The following is a 14,522-nucleotide window of genomic DNA, read 5'->3' on the forward strand; positions in this document are numbered from 1 at the left end:
ACTGGAATCATTCCTGGCTGATAAACAGTGTGAGTTTATTTTAAATGCTCCGTCGGCAAGCCACACATTTGGTATTTGGGATTGCCAGAAAGTAAACTAATCATAATGTGCTCAATGGCACCACTGCTCAGTGTTTGGGTAGATTGGATGATGCTCTCCTTAGACAATTGTTTTATGAAGCTATGGCCATTGTTAATAACTATCTTCTAACTGTTTATGAAATTGATGATCTCAAAGCTTTGGAACCCTTGACACCAAAACATCTCATTCTGATGAAATCCAAAGTTGCACTACCAGAACCTGGACAATTTGTCAAGGAAGACACATATGCAGCAGGAAAGTTGGCACAGAGTAAAATACCTGACTTAGCAGTCCTGGTGTCGAAGGACGAGAGAAAACCTCATGAATGCTTCCACGAGGCAAAAGTGGCATAGACAATGCCGTAACTGGAAAATAAATATCGTCATCATGAAAGAAGACATGCTGCCGGAAGGCTTAGTTTGTTGCGTTAAGGTCCGGGGATTCAGATAATCAGATAAGAAACAAGACCATGTTTCCAAGCTTTTAAAGATAGAGACCCACTCAAAAATTGTTGGTTTGGTTAGAAAGTAAATTAGAAAGTTTTGTAGCAGGCATATTTTGGTTAGCTGACGCTTTATATTTTTAACCAATTATGATATATAAATCACACATGATTCCTTTGGTTTCTGTTGATCATTGCATGATTTAGTGGGAGTGTAAAAGACGGATGGGTCATTCATATGTTGTATGGAATCTGAATTGTAGGGGCCGTGTGCCCGTAATCTGCATGAGCATAACTGCATGCCCCAGAATCTGGATGGGTATAAAATGAGTTTCCTTTCATTTTTTTCTTTTTCCTTTCACCTTGAGTCGGTGGCACACATCCTCACATTACACATAACGTAACATAGGTGGATACAGTTGATACTATATACGGATTTTGGCCCATATCCACCACACATAGCAATTAGTGTAACTTCCACGAGGCAAAAGTGGCATGGACAATTTTTGCCTCATTCTAATGGATATAAATAAATGAATAGGTCTGTATTAAGGTTGACATGGAGACCCCTGAAAACTAAGAAGCCCAGAGCAGCGGAGGAGTGACAATGAGATGATGACATGATAAACCACATGCAGTAAGAAACTTTCTTTCATGAAGCTCAAAGCTTGGTCTGACACCTCAGATTAGATTTATTTAGGCTTCAAAGGCTACAGCGAAAGTACTGGTTACGTCTACCATTCAGTTTAATGTTACCATGGCAACCTAAATACATGGGCTTATGTCATTTTCAGCATTTGTCACCCAATGGAAATCAAGCTGCAGAGTGTGTGATCAGACACTTCCAACCTAATGTTCAAAATGTATGTTGATTACTTGTTGTGTTAAAGCAAAGCCTAATCGGCACATACAGGAACTGTAAATTAAAATAAAACACAGATTTTTTTGTCCCGTGACAATGCTCTGTGCAAAACACAGACGTCGGGTTTTACATTTTCAATTAATGCAGGTCCTGAGGTAAATCTAATCAATTGCGAATAAGACATTACTTTTAGTTTCCAGAATTCAGAACTATTCAAGTCAGAGCTCCTCTCCTGTGGGACAAGGTGCAAGTCTGCGTACAAAAAAAGCAGTAACCTTGGGCCCTTGATAGCTCAGTGGGTTGAGGAGGCACCATTTACAGAGGCGGGTGCCCTTGGGCAGGCAGCCCAAGTTCAAGTCCCAGCCTGTCACTCTTTGCTGTGTGTCTTCCCCTCCCTCTTTACCCATTTCCTGTCCACCTACTTACAATAAAGGCCACTAGTGCCACAAAATCTTCAAAAAAAGCTGACACCTCCTCAGCTTTTAAGAATAAACTGAAAACATAATGTTTGAAAAGAGCTTATATTTAATTTAGGTGTTTTGATGGATTACTTGTGAAGCAATGCTCTTTTTTAATTGTAGGTTTTAAATCATTATGTTTCCTTGTATTTTTATTATAATTTATAGCGTTTGTTTTATAATATAAAATAGTAACTTTCCACAAATGGATTACCAGATTTCTCAATCTTTTACTTTTTCTTTGAGTTGAGATAAATTAAAATATTTAAATTTGAAAACGAATGTATTTACATTTCACTGCATCAAAGCCTCCTTTTTTTTCTTCCCCCACCCCCACCTTTCCTACACTAAAATAGGAAAAAAGAAACTATGTGTTATCAGCTAAATCTGTGTCCTTCCCATTTGGGCTGAATCTGGGATTATTGTGGGCAGTAAGAACTTCTGTTTGTAATCTGCTCAGAGTTTAGAGATGTAAGTTGCTTGCAGAAGGAGATAACATGGCTTACATTGTTCTATGCTCATTAGGTGCTACCACATCAGAGGAGAGCAGATGTTTGAGCTTGCCAGCCCATCAGTTTCACTGCTTGAGCTGTGCAGCAACATGCAGAAAACTTCATCAGCACAGACACCCTGGTGATAAGAGCTTGGAAGAGTTCATTAATGTTATAATGATCTCTCGACACTCAGGTGTCACCTTAAACAAGTCATAAATACCACACGATTTGCATACCAGACCACAGGACACAAACACCCCAAAGGGACTAGCATCATCATATAAAATACATTATATCTGACCAGAGGTGGAAGACGGGTTTTAATGACGCATCTAATGATCTTTTCAGGCAAGAGATATGTAACAATAATGGATTCATTATTTTTTTCAGGTGAGTCAGAGAGTCAACCAGTTTTGATGCAATATTTGCCATTTGAGTGGGATTGGATATGACATTGAGGGAGTAATTTCACTGAAGTCCTAATAAAGTCACAGGTTTTTTAAGTGATCAGGGGGCAGATGCCAATTATGCTTATTGATCAAAGCGTTGTAATTGCTGGATCTGGTTTCAATGAGGAAGGTTATAGCAGTTTCTCCACTTTTAGTACAACTACAATGCGGCTATGCTCAATTGTGAGTCTGTTATACATCGATCATGTTATGTTTATGTTTATCTCAAATATATTGAAAAATAAATAGATAAGACCACAAAGATTAAAAAAATACGCAACCTACAAACCACCAAAAACTGCACACATCCATTTTTGTTTTTGCACAATGTTAAGGTCCTCAGAGCACACAGCATGAGAATATTAGAATATAACATTTTGCATTTTAGTATCATTTAATGTTTGTACATTCCTGGGATGAAAGCTCCTAGTCCGTTTGTCCTTGTTTTTATTGATCTGCACCTTCTGCCCAACGGCGGAAGTTCAAACGGTGTGACTCAGGTGAGAAATTTCCTGTATAAGGTTATGAGCTCTTCTGAGGCAAAGGGAAATGTAGCTCTTTTTGTGGCCCCCATGTGCAGAGGAATAAAACATAAAACAACAGTACAGACAGCGTTTTGCTCAACAGAAATATATACCCCTAAGCCTTCAAATTCTGGAGTAATAGGGTTTTAAAGATACCCTAAGGATTGACAGAGAATGCTCTGATAGCTGGCTTTTAGCCTACAGGTGAGCCTCTCAATCCTGAGACATAAATAACTGTTACAAAACTTAACGCAAGAACCCATTTGGAATCTTATTACACTGAAGTAGGTTTTATAAAGCACACCTGACAAATAGTGCTTTCTATTGAAAAGAAAGAAAAGAAAATACATCTTAAACAGGTGTGTACAGTCTATGCTGCAGCAACAAGAAACAAGCTGCACGTGTGTCGCTGCATCTTAGAGGCCTCCTAACTTTACACTATTATGCACTGCTCTTTATACATCTCTGGGGCCTCATTTATAAAGCTTGCTTGCGCACAAAACAGGGCTTGAAAGATGCACAAGCCACCTTCTACGCAAAGGTTGGGATTTAAAAAGAAAAAACTAACCGAAAAAACTGCATATCCCTACGCCAACCCTGACCCTCCCGTAGGAACATACTTAAGATCTGGGGAACTGGCGACGCAGGTGGTGAAATGAAGCCAGATTCATGTCATTCTCTTAATAATGTCATCACATATCAGACCTATAATATAATAGCGCTGATCGTGTCCCTCTGTGTGTGAAGCACAGCGTCAGTCAGGACTCTGGTGCTGCTGCTGCTGCAGCCGCAGTGCCAGGACACGCCGGGAACCTCCTCTTCACCCACCGCGACAACTGGAGAGTGACTGAGGACAGAACAAATGAGGGGCTTCATAGAGCGTTTAGGGGCTCTACGGAGCCCCTGGACACTGATCTTTTTTTTAATATATATAATGAGTTTTACGCGCGCGTGAAACCTTTACGTGCGGGTGTAAGCCTAAATTAGGGTTCCGCGTTAAAACGACGCAGAGCCTACGGCGTAGGGTACGCGGCGACACGCACCTACGCCGTAGGCTCTGCGTTGGTGTGACGCAGAACCATAAACCCGCCCTGAGCAGCTCTGAGGGGAGACGGAAGGGAGGAGGGGGAGGAGGGGGAGCAGGGCTGCCGGGCCGTTCTCGCATCGCCTTCGCACAGGGTGTCTTGATGATTTGCAATTACAGGCTGAGCCTACCGTTAGTTTTTAAACTGTAAAAAGTGGCGGGGACAAAAACATGATTTTGAAAAGACGGGGGGGACGTGTGTCCCCCATGTTGCGCCGGGGCACTCACGGCGTTTAGCGCAGCAACGGCGTGCTGCCACTCACTCGCTTTATTTATTTTATACTATACTCTTTCTACTTTTACTGTCACCACCAAATAATTTCTAAGTTTTTCTGTCCTCCACCTCATCCACAACATCTAGATCTCAGATCTCAGTGAAATTCAGTGGCACGGTGGCCGGACACTCTCATTCATTCTGATGCCAAACAGGCTGCAGGAAGCTGCTGTGCATGCTCAGCAGGCTCATTCATATGCAAATACTACTTTGCATTACGCTTTTAAGGTAAAAAGTGGGCGTGTAGAGGGCGGGATATGAGGCGGATTCAGCTGCGCAGCCTTCCAGCTGGACTGTGATTTATAAAGCGAACATTGCGTGCAAGTGTGCGTGCACACGGTTTTATTGATCCAGATTTTTTTTTGCGCCCGCATTTTCGGCTTTTGGGTGTACGTGCACTTTTAGTATGACTCCTACGCAGTCCATTTTAAATGAGGCCCCTGGTCATTATTGAAATGACTTTGTTATCAAATTGCAGGTTAACTTGTGGTTCCTTGAGTTTCCCAAAGTAATCAGAGAAGTGGCGACTTTCACTGATCAAGCTCCTCCCCCGTGGAACCAGCTCCCTGTTTTTGTGTAGGATGCAGAAACCCTCTTGACCTAGTCTTAATATTTTCTTGGCAAAAATAAAAAGTCTCATGAGTATGTATCATTATTATTATAGCCTACTAAACATTATTATATTTTGTGTCAGAGAGGATTCACACAATCTGACCAAATGGGCTGATTCTTACAGCTGCTTTTTGTGCAGTCATACCTTCTTTAAAGAGCCCACTTTTCAAGAGCAGGTATCAGAGTGGGAAAACCCCTTTTTAAAATCAAGATAAAACCTCTCATTGAGAGCAGCTAGAGATGGGGAGGGCATACGAGCATTTGGACTCCTGGGTCCTGGAGTGGAGGTGCTTTTACCTTGTAAAACACAACCTGTTTTGACACAGCCTGACCTTGACCAGAGTGCCATCGGGCCCCGGAGTATCAGCTGGAACTCAGACAACTGTCCACATTTCACAATTTGGCCTTTAACGGAAACAAAGTGTGTACAGCTACAGTTTTTATGTGGCCATTATTAGAATTTATTGATGAATATTATCAGCGATAATTGCATTACACGTGTAATCCTCAACAATGTTTTCTAAAAACTGTCAGCAGCTTTCTGTTGTTAACTGGACATGATATAATAAGAAAGTAAACATAAGGTGGATTTAGGGCATTTACAACGCAGTCAACTGAAACTGCAATGACAAATTGCTGCATCATAGGGGGAATAACTGATGTGATTTGATGAGACAAAGATTATGATGAAGTGAAAGACTCAGTGAACCAGGACAAACTCAGTGGCTGTGGGCATGTGCCCTTATGGACATTTAGAAGAACATGATGAGTAAAATGTGTTTTTTCTAAGCAGCACAGTGTTATTCATAAGCACTGATAAAATCACTTTCTAGAAATGGACTTGAACACACCACCTTTGATGGTGTACTTACACATTGTAAAAGATAATGGAAAGCATTCGTTCTTTGGGCTCATTGTTCGGATGAAAGTCCAGAAAGAAATCGCTCTGCCTTACCTTTCAGGAGCTCATGCATAATTTAATGTATGCTGTGTGAAAGGAGCATGATGGAGGCATGGTGTCGGAGAGCTGGCCTCATCTAAGGTTTTATTAACACCTGCTGTTGCACCGAGTGACCTTATTTAATAACGGGAGCGGCCACAACCCATTTGCTCCCATGTGATGGTGCAAGTAAATTGTACAAGTAAATTATATTACCTATATATGCAAAAACAAAATGAAATCTAATGTAGTTTAAAAATGTGACATAGATAGTGCAGAAAAATAGAAATGAATGCATTAGGCAGGATGTAAATTGATCAAATGAATACATCAGATGCCGACAGGGCCATCCTCTGCCTCTCCTTCTGCAGCTCTCAGTCCTGATGGCTGACAGCTGAACAATATTCCCCCTGCATGGCGCAGTGATGCTAAAACCGTCCTGTGGAAACGACCTTCTGTCCAGCTCCAACATTTCAGCTTGTTCAGAACTGCTACAGAAGCTTGAGATGTTGGATTGCTGGATTAGAGCCTGGTTTTATTTCTGTTTCAGAGTTAAGCAGTTGACCTTTAAAAGACATGCTCTGTTTATTTGCTTACAGATGTTTATTTAGGCTGGATAGATCTCTGCGATCCATTTTGTTTTTCCTGGGGGTTACAGAAATTCCATGGTGCTTCCTGTCTAGCCAGGAGATTAACTTGATTCTGGGTCTTATCTGGATTATGGTGAGTAACAACATACTGGATGAGTCTTTTTTTTAACATACAGCACACTGACTTGTTTTAATCAAAACAGCAATTCTCACCTAACGCTCAAAAGCAGTAGTAGTTCCATCTGTCCTTTTCTGCACTATGGTTTAGGCGTAGGAATGTATTAAAGTATATTTAATGCCTTTTTGTTTATCCAGCAACGCTTATTAGGGCCCGAGCACTGAAAGTGCGAGGACCCTATTGTATCTGTGATGTTTATTATTATTATTATTATTATTATTCTCGCCGTAAATAAATTGCCTTTTTGGAGGCCTTAAAATGCTCCAAAACTCACCAAATTTTGCACACGCTTCCAGAGTCGCGTAAAATTACGTATTTTATGGGCGACAGGCATGGGTCAAAAAGGATTAGGCTCTATAGCGCCACCTATTTTATGTTTTTGAAGAGCCCCATAATATGGTTTGACTTACAGCAATGTCCTTTATGTGTCTATTATATCAGACAAAGCTCTACAAAAAAGTCTCTTGGACCCATGCTCTAAGTTACACAGGAAGTCCGTCATTTTGAACAGAAAATGTCATTTTTCATGAATTATGGTCATTTCCAGGCCTCGTACTTTAACGAACTCCTCCTAGAGATTTTATCAGATTGGCTCACAACTTGGTTTGTACAATCTAGACACATGGCCGACGCTAAATTGCGAAGCTTTTAAGTTTCTGCCAGAGGGCGTGACCGTAGTGATCCACCGAAGTTTGAGGTCATTTTTAAGCCTCGCCATCAAACATCAATTGGCTGTAATTCAGCAATACATGATTTGATGTTGTTGAAAACGTATGTGCATGATTGTAGACTGAGCCTGAAGACATCTATGGTGGAATATTCAGGATCGGTTGTAGCGCCACCTGTTGGCACCAGGAATTGTCATGTCTTGTAGTATGCATCTGTGCTCCAAGCGAGATCAGTTTATTGATCTCAAAGTTGGTCAGATAATAGGTAAGACATTGACGATGACTGACAGAGAAAACTGTAAGTTCTTATCAAAGGGCGTCGCTGTCAGAGGTTGTCAAATTTCTGTGTCTCGCCATGAACATAAAAGTTGTTGTAACTTAAACATAATTGGTCAGAATCAACCCAAAATGAATTCATGTAATCAGGCTTCCATTCTGAACAAGTGGATATGACAATCTTGGATGAACTCCATAGCGCCACCTTTTGGTCAGGTATACATTTTTCATCAAATTATGTGCTGTAATGGCTGTTTCGTTCATCCAATCTTAATCCAATCGACACATATGATTGTCAGTAGGTTCCTTGTTGACCGTGTCGCGTATCGTGGCCGTAATTTGAAAGGAATTGGCATTTTTATGTCACTCTGTATTTCTGGTAAAATATTAATTAAAAATCAGAGATTTTGTGTAAGGAAAATTAAATGGCAGTTTCAGATAGCTTACAACAGGACTAACAGGCGGGGGCTTGTTATGCGCGCGCATCTCCCGCGGGGGGGCGGGGCATTGGAGCTGACGTTCAGCGCGGCCGCCATCTTGGATAAGGTACCGACGGCCATCTTGGAGAGGCTGGCAGAGATTTAGTTATGAAACAGGACGCTGTCACACATTAAAAATACGTACTTTTATGCTGAAAGACTTTGTATTATGCTCTTTTACAAAGACATGGTATGGAATATTGATAAATGTATAAATTAATTAATTGTATAAAGAAACAAGTTTGATTGTTCATTTGAATTTATTTGAAGGGGAGAGGGGTGTGTTGTTGTATTTATTTATATATATTTATTTATTTATTTGAGAGTGAGAGTGAACTTTGTAATATTATAAGTCCTCTTGGCTTACTATTCCTATCCATTTTTCATTGACTGTTTTTTTTTTTTTTTTTTATAGCAAAAGGTGCAAATAAAAATATACACCGTCGGAATTCGGAAACTGATGATTATTTCTTCATCCACTGCATCTTTCATCCACTGGTGCGTTCAGGGACAATTGGAATTTACTCAATTTGGCGAGAATTGACCATTGTGGTTTCTCCTGTTTACTGGTGTGATGAGTGATATCTAAATATTGTAATCTTTAAAGGAGCTTGAGGCTCCTTTTAAGAAATGAGACTCTCTAGCGCCACCCTTCGCCACGACGGACGTTGGGGGTACTGCAGCCAACAGCGAAGCCGGCACGGGAGAGGGGGAGAATGCGCATGCTGCGTCATGTGACGTCACATCCGCAGGACAGCGCGGGAAATTCCGGGCACAATTGCAGCACATTTTGCAGCACACAGCCTGTTCAAGGCAACGGAGAGATACACTAGAGGGCTCATTCTTTTTGGTTTGGAACGCTTCATCTGACATTATTACTAGAAAACGTAAAACGTATACACATTTTTTTCATAAATCCTGCCTCAATCCTGCCTCATGCTCCTTTAATTACCAACTTCATCTAATTAATGTTTTTCATCTAACCTCAGTAGTGTGAGATATTGTTTCAATGGGAAACTGCACACAAACTCAGCGGCGGTTGGTGTTGTTTTTCCTATGGGCAAGCCAGGCCTGGCGATAAATTTGATTTTTCATGGTTTGCAATTAATGGGCGTGGCCTAACGGCTCAACAGCGCCCACTAGAATACTTTTCTCTGCCATAACTTTTGAAAGGTTTGACATAAAGAGTCGTGGGTGGTATCATGGGACTCGGTATTGAGTCCTTGACCATAATTGGCGAAAATTAGCCCCGCCCCTTCTTCTGATTGGTTGTCCCGATTTTCTGCTATAACTTTTGAATGGTTTGACATAGAGAGTCGTGGGTGGTGTCATCACATTCTGTATGGAGTCCTTGACCTTCATTGGCCTGAATTAGCCCCGCCCCTTCTTCTGATTGGTTGTCCCTTTTTTCTGCTATAACTTTTGAATGGTTTGACATAGGAAGTTGTGGGTGGTGTCATGGGACTCGGTATTGAGTCCTTGACCATAATTGGTGAAAATTAGCCCCGCCCCTTCTTCTGATTGGTTGTCCCGATTTTCTGCTATAACTTTTGAATGGTTTGACATAGAGAGTCGTGGGTGGTGTCATCACATTCTGTATGGAGTCCTTGACCTTCATTGGCCTGAATTAGCCCGGCCCCTTCTTCTGATTGGTTGTCCCTTTTTTCTGCTATAACTTTTGAATGGTTTGACATAGGAAGTCGTGGGTGGTGTCATTTTTGATATGCTTATGGGGGGCGGTGGCCGTGAGTGCGAGGGCCCGTTCATCGCTGCTTGCAGCTTTAATTGCTGTTGTAGTTTTTAACATGAAACTGTGCTTTTAACCTTTCTGCGTCATCACCTCTAAATATGACAACACCAATCGCAATGAATCAACCTACAGTACAATAAGAAAAACAAATACCACATAACTAGAGACCTAACTAGGACAAAATGGACAAACATTTTTGCTCTTCCACATATGAACAAAAAAAAACATTTACAAGGTGGGATAGTCACTCAAATGTTTACTCTGGTGTATTTCCTGTTTTGTTAATTTAAATACGAAAAATAAAAGCTAGTTGGGGTTCCCTTTGTCCAAACATTTGTAGAATAAGCAGAAGCGTACCTGTCAAGTCTCCCTTTTTTCCGGGAAACTACCGTATTTTACCCCTCTTTCCCGCCGTCCTCCCGCATTAGTAATTTCCCGTTTTATGAAAAGCATTCCTGTGCCTCTTCAAACGGATTGTCATTGGCCTCACGAGAACTGCCACCTGCTGCAGCCTGGGTGGCAGTTCTCGCGAGGTTAGTGGCAACAACGGGAACAAACTCGGAACAACAAATCAGAGATGGATGGATGTAACGAGAGTGAAGGCATTTCTGCTAAAAATGCAAAAACTTCACTTTCCTAAAGAGGAGCAGGATGGGGCACAGTTACGCGTTCTGAAAGATGTGTAACTGCAATTTTAGTGTCTCTCACGGGGGAAGGAACTATGTCTGTCGGCAGCACCAGCGCGGCTAGAGGGACGGAAACATCCCTCTGTGTAATCAGTCAGTGAAGGCCAGAGAGCCACGCGAGTGAAAATGTAAATGTTTCACTTGAAGACAATCAATGTGTATATAAACTGAAAATATTTAAAATAAATAACATTGCTGTAATTCCCTTGTGTGTTTTCATTTAGGCTCTATTATAGGAATTACATACATCCACAGCATTTTAGTGTCAACAAAGGTCGGCCTTCTGAGCTCAGATTCTGAGCATATAATTGCAGTTTGTAAGTGGTTGACAGGTAGATATTTTAGATTTCTCGTAAATCTGTCTTAAAATGTAAGATGCCGGTCCTTGGTTGGGCTGGTGGGACAGCGGGTGGTGGAAAATGTCCCTTATTTTTAAATCCAAAACTTGACAGGTATGAGCAGAAGCACAAAGTTGCAGAGGGTTATGTGTAGCCGGCTCATAACTTTGATTTTTTGGAAGTGAAAGGAAGAAGTGTACATGATATAAACTTAGAATTGAAGGTAAATCAAACAATTAAAGACAAAATGAGCCGAAACTTCATCATGGTGGTACAATGGCTGGCCCTCTTACCTCACAGCTAGAGTCTCCTGGTTCAAGTCCTGACTAGGGCCTTCCTGTTTGGAGACCTCATGTTCTTCCTCGACCTGTCCAGGGTGTTCCTCTGCCTCTTGCCTGTAATGAGCTGGGAGAGGCTCCAGCAGATTCCCGTGACCTTGCCAAGGATAAAGCGGGAATAGAAAATGTATGGATGGATGGATGTTGTTCCTCTGCTTTCTGGGATTTTCTCAGAGCACTGTGGTTTCCTCCCACAGTCCAGCAGTATAAGTTAGGTTATTGACCCTAAAAGTGAGTGTGTGTGGTTGTTTGTCACTGTGTGGCTCCGTGATGGACTGGTGACCTATCCAGGGTGTGCACCTGCCTCTTGGCTACTGACATCTGGGATAGGTTCCAGCTGAATCCTTTCGCCCTGAATGCAAGCAGATATAGATGCTGGATTAAGGCAGATAAAGCTAATGGATTCAGACAACACGATTTAGACATGGCTCCAGATTTCCCATCAGCCGTGTTGCCTTTCTGTCTACTCCTTAAATATCAGATGAGGTGGAACTGCTTCAGAATAGAGAAGGTGAGACACGGAGAAGCAGTAGCAGATAGATTATGTCCTGTATGAGGGGACAACATACTTATAATCGGTTGTTAATAGAAAGAAAGAAGCACACATTATAACTGAACACAGTTTGAACAGAACATAAAGTACAGTCACAGTAATACAGCCAACACGCTGGGAACGATCAGGCTGTTCTGAAAATAATGGCAAGGTTAGGAGGGCATTGTCCTAACCAGGGAGATGGACACTGCTGCGGTGGACCAGCGTCCTGCGTTAAAGCAAAGGTTAAGAAGGCGCAGATGAACATGTCAGGGGATCTGGGGAGTTTGGAGAGGTGGGATTGAAGGGATAGATGAAGGGCAATGAAAAATGTTCACATTATACATTTTAGTAATTGTCATCTTTAACTTTCTGGTGCCTGAGCCATTTGTTGTTGTTTTTTTGCTTCACCTGGTAAAAAGAGCTTGTGATGTGCATTTAAAGCATCACCATCTCTATACGACGGACGTAGCTGTGAAATTCAAAGCCTTGAGGATGTAGAGATGTGGAGTAAGAAACGTGCACCTTCTATTCCAGTTTTACACACAAATTCATATGTATCTTATCAGTAAAAATGAATAGATAAATCTGTTCCTATGTAAATAAAGGCATGGATAAACAATCATACATCCACCAATTTTTTTGTTGGTTTGATTTTTTTAAATCAAAAACTAGATCAAAATGCAGAACAAGTGTGTGAGGAAGTCTGTACTCTCCATGACTCAGTGGGCTGTACAACCATCTATAGGAGAAAAAACCTTGAAGTCATCATTTTCTGCATGATGTTATCAGGGTCTCAAATCCCTGTGGAGGACTTTCTCTTCTGTGTAACGTCACTTCATTCCATTACAATTTGCAGGCATTTCTTTAGGCACAATTCCCTTGAGGTCCTAGCATTTCAGTCGGGGTAAGGTCTGGAATTAGACTGGCCCATTGCATCACATTGTTTTTGTTTTTTTTTGCTGTTCATTTATTTATTTTTGTCATTTTCACCCACTGAATTAGATTCGCTGGTGTGATTGAGATCATGATCCTGTCGTATCGCTGCGTTTTAGCCGGGCTTTAGCCTAAACTGGGCCTAATATCTTCCTCAGGGATTTGAGACCCAGATAACATCGTAAAAATGGGCAGATGGCCAAATGTTTGACTCAAACATATGTTCGTATTCAGACAAGTTCATGTTCGACTCAGTAACTGCAAGGTGCCCAAGTCCTGCGGCTGCAGAATAACCCTTAATTATGAGCCGTGCACGACTGAGCTCGACAGCTGGTATGAGGATTGAGGTGTTTGTGAATCAACCCTGTGAATCACGGCCAAACACCTCCACTTCGGTTTGTTAAAAGGTCATTGTTCCATAGGTTTTATGGTTTATACAGATCTTCCAAACCTAAACCGTGGAGTCTTTTTTAATTATTTTTATTGTTTTGAGAAAATAGGCTTGCCGCTTTGAGTCCTTTGAAGCAAGTCTCACTTTGCCGTCTCTTAGTAACTGTAGCTGAAATAATACAGCAACATGCAGAGGCCTGTGCACCCTTTTCTGTTCTTATATTATCCCTGAGTTTGCAGTTTTGACCTCCATGTAAACTAACTGGGAAAACCATTTCCAGGAGGCATGGGAACTATGTTGAATGTTTTCCACTCATGAATAATCTTTGCTTGCTTGAGAAAGATGATGTTGTTTGGATATGACCCTGCAACCCTCCCCATAGTGATGGTCAGCAACATTTGTTTATCTAAGATCAATGCAGATGTCTTTCCTTCTTGGCATTGTGTTAACACACACCTGAGTGCTCCAGACTAGGAAGCAGCATAAACATCTGTTTTTTATGGGGGTGTTTTCGCCTGCTGATGATTGATCACTCGGCTGCTGCGTCCTTTTATTCCTCTGGAAGCAGTAAGAGTGTACTTGGTTTTTCACACACTGCTTTCTCATTTTCAGTTTTATATCAATGAATATAAATGTTACGGAGCGTGTCATGCAGCGTGTGCTTTTGTCGTGAGAGGTTGAATTTGCATAATTTTCAAACCTGGTAAGGACCAAATGATCTTGTCTGTCTTGATTTGTGAAACCACAGAACTGCAAGGATGTACGTTCAACACTCAAACTTATATGTTTGACACGGTTCATTTGTGCACAGGAAGTACGAGCAGAGACGTGGAGGAAGGAGTGGTGCTCGGAGGACTACAGGCATGCATTCTGGAAAACAGTTCAACACACACCCCGTGCTACTTCGCTCTTACTTGTGATGTGTTTGCAGTTGAGTAACAGTGATAGGTTTGAAATGGATATGCATGATTAGGCTGGGCTGGCTACAATACAATGGTTCAGATTCAGAATAATAAAGTTTACACTGTTAGAATTACAAAAATGTTGTTTATTTAAAGGAGCTTGAGGCCGGATTGTGGCAAGATTTATGAAAAAAATCTGTATACATTTTAAGTTTTCTAGTAATAATGTCAGATGAAG

Source organism: Cololabis saira, chromosome 7, assembly GCF_033807715.1.
Source record: "Cololabis saira isolate AMF1-May2022 chromosome 7, fColSai1.1, whole genome shotgun sequence".
NCBI lineage: Eukaryota > Metazoa > Chordata > Actinopteri > Beloniformes > Belonidae > Cololabis > Cololabis saira.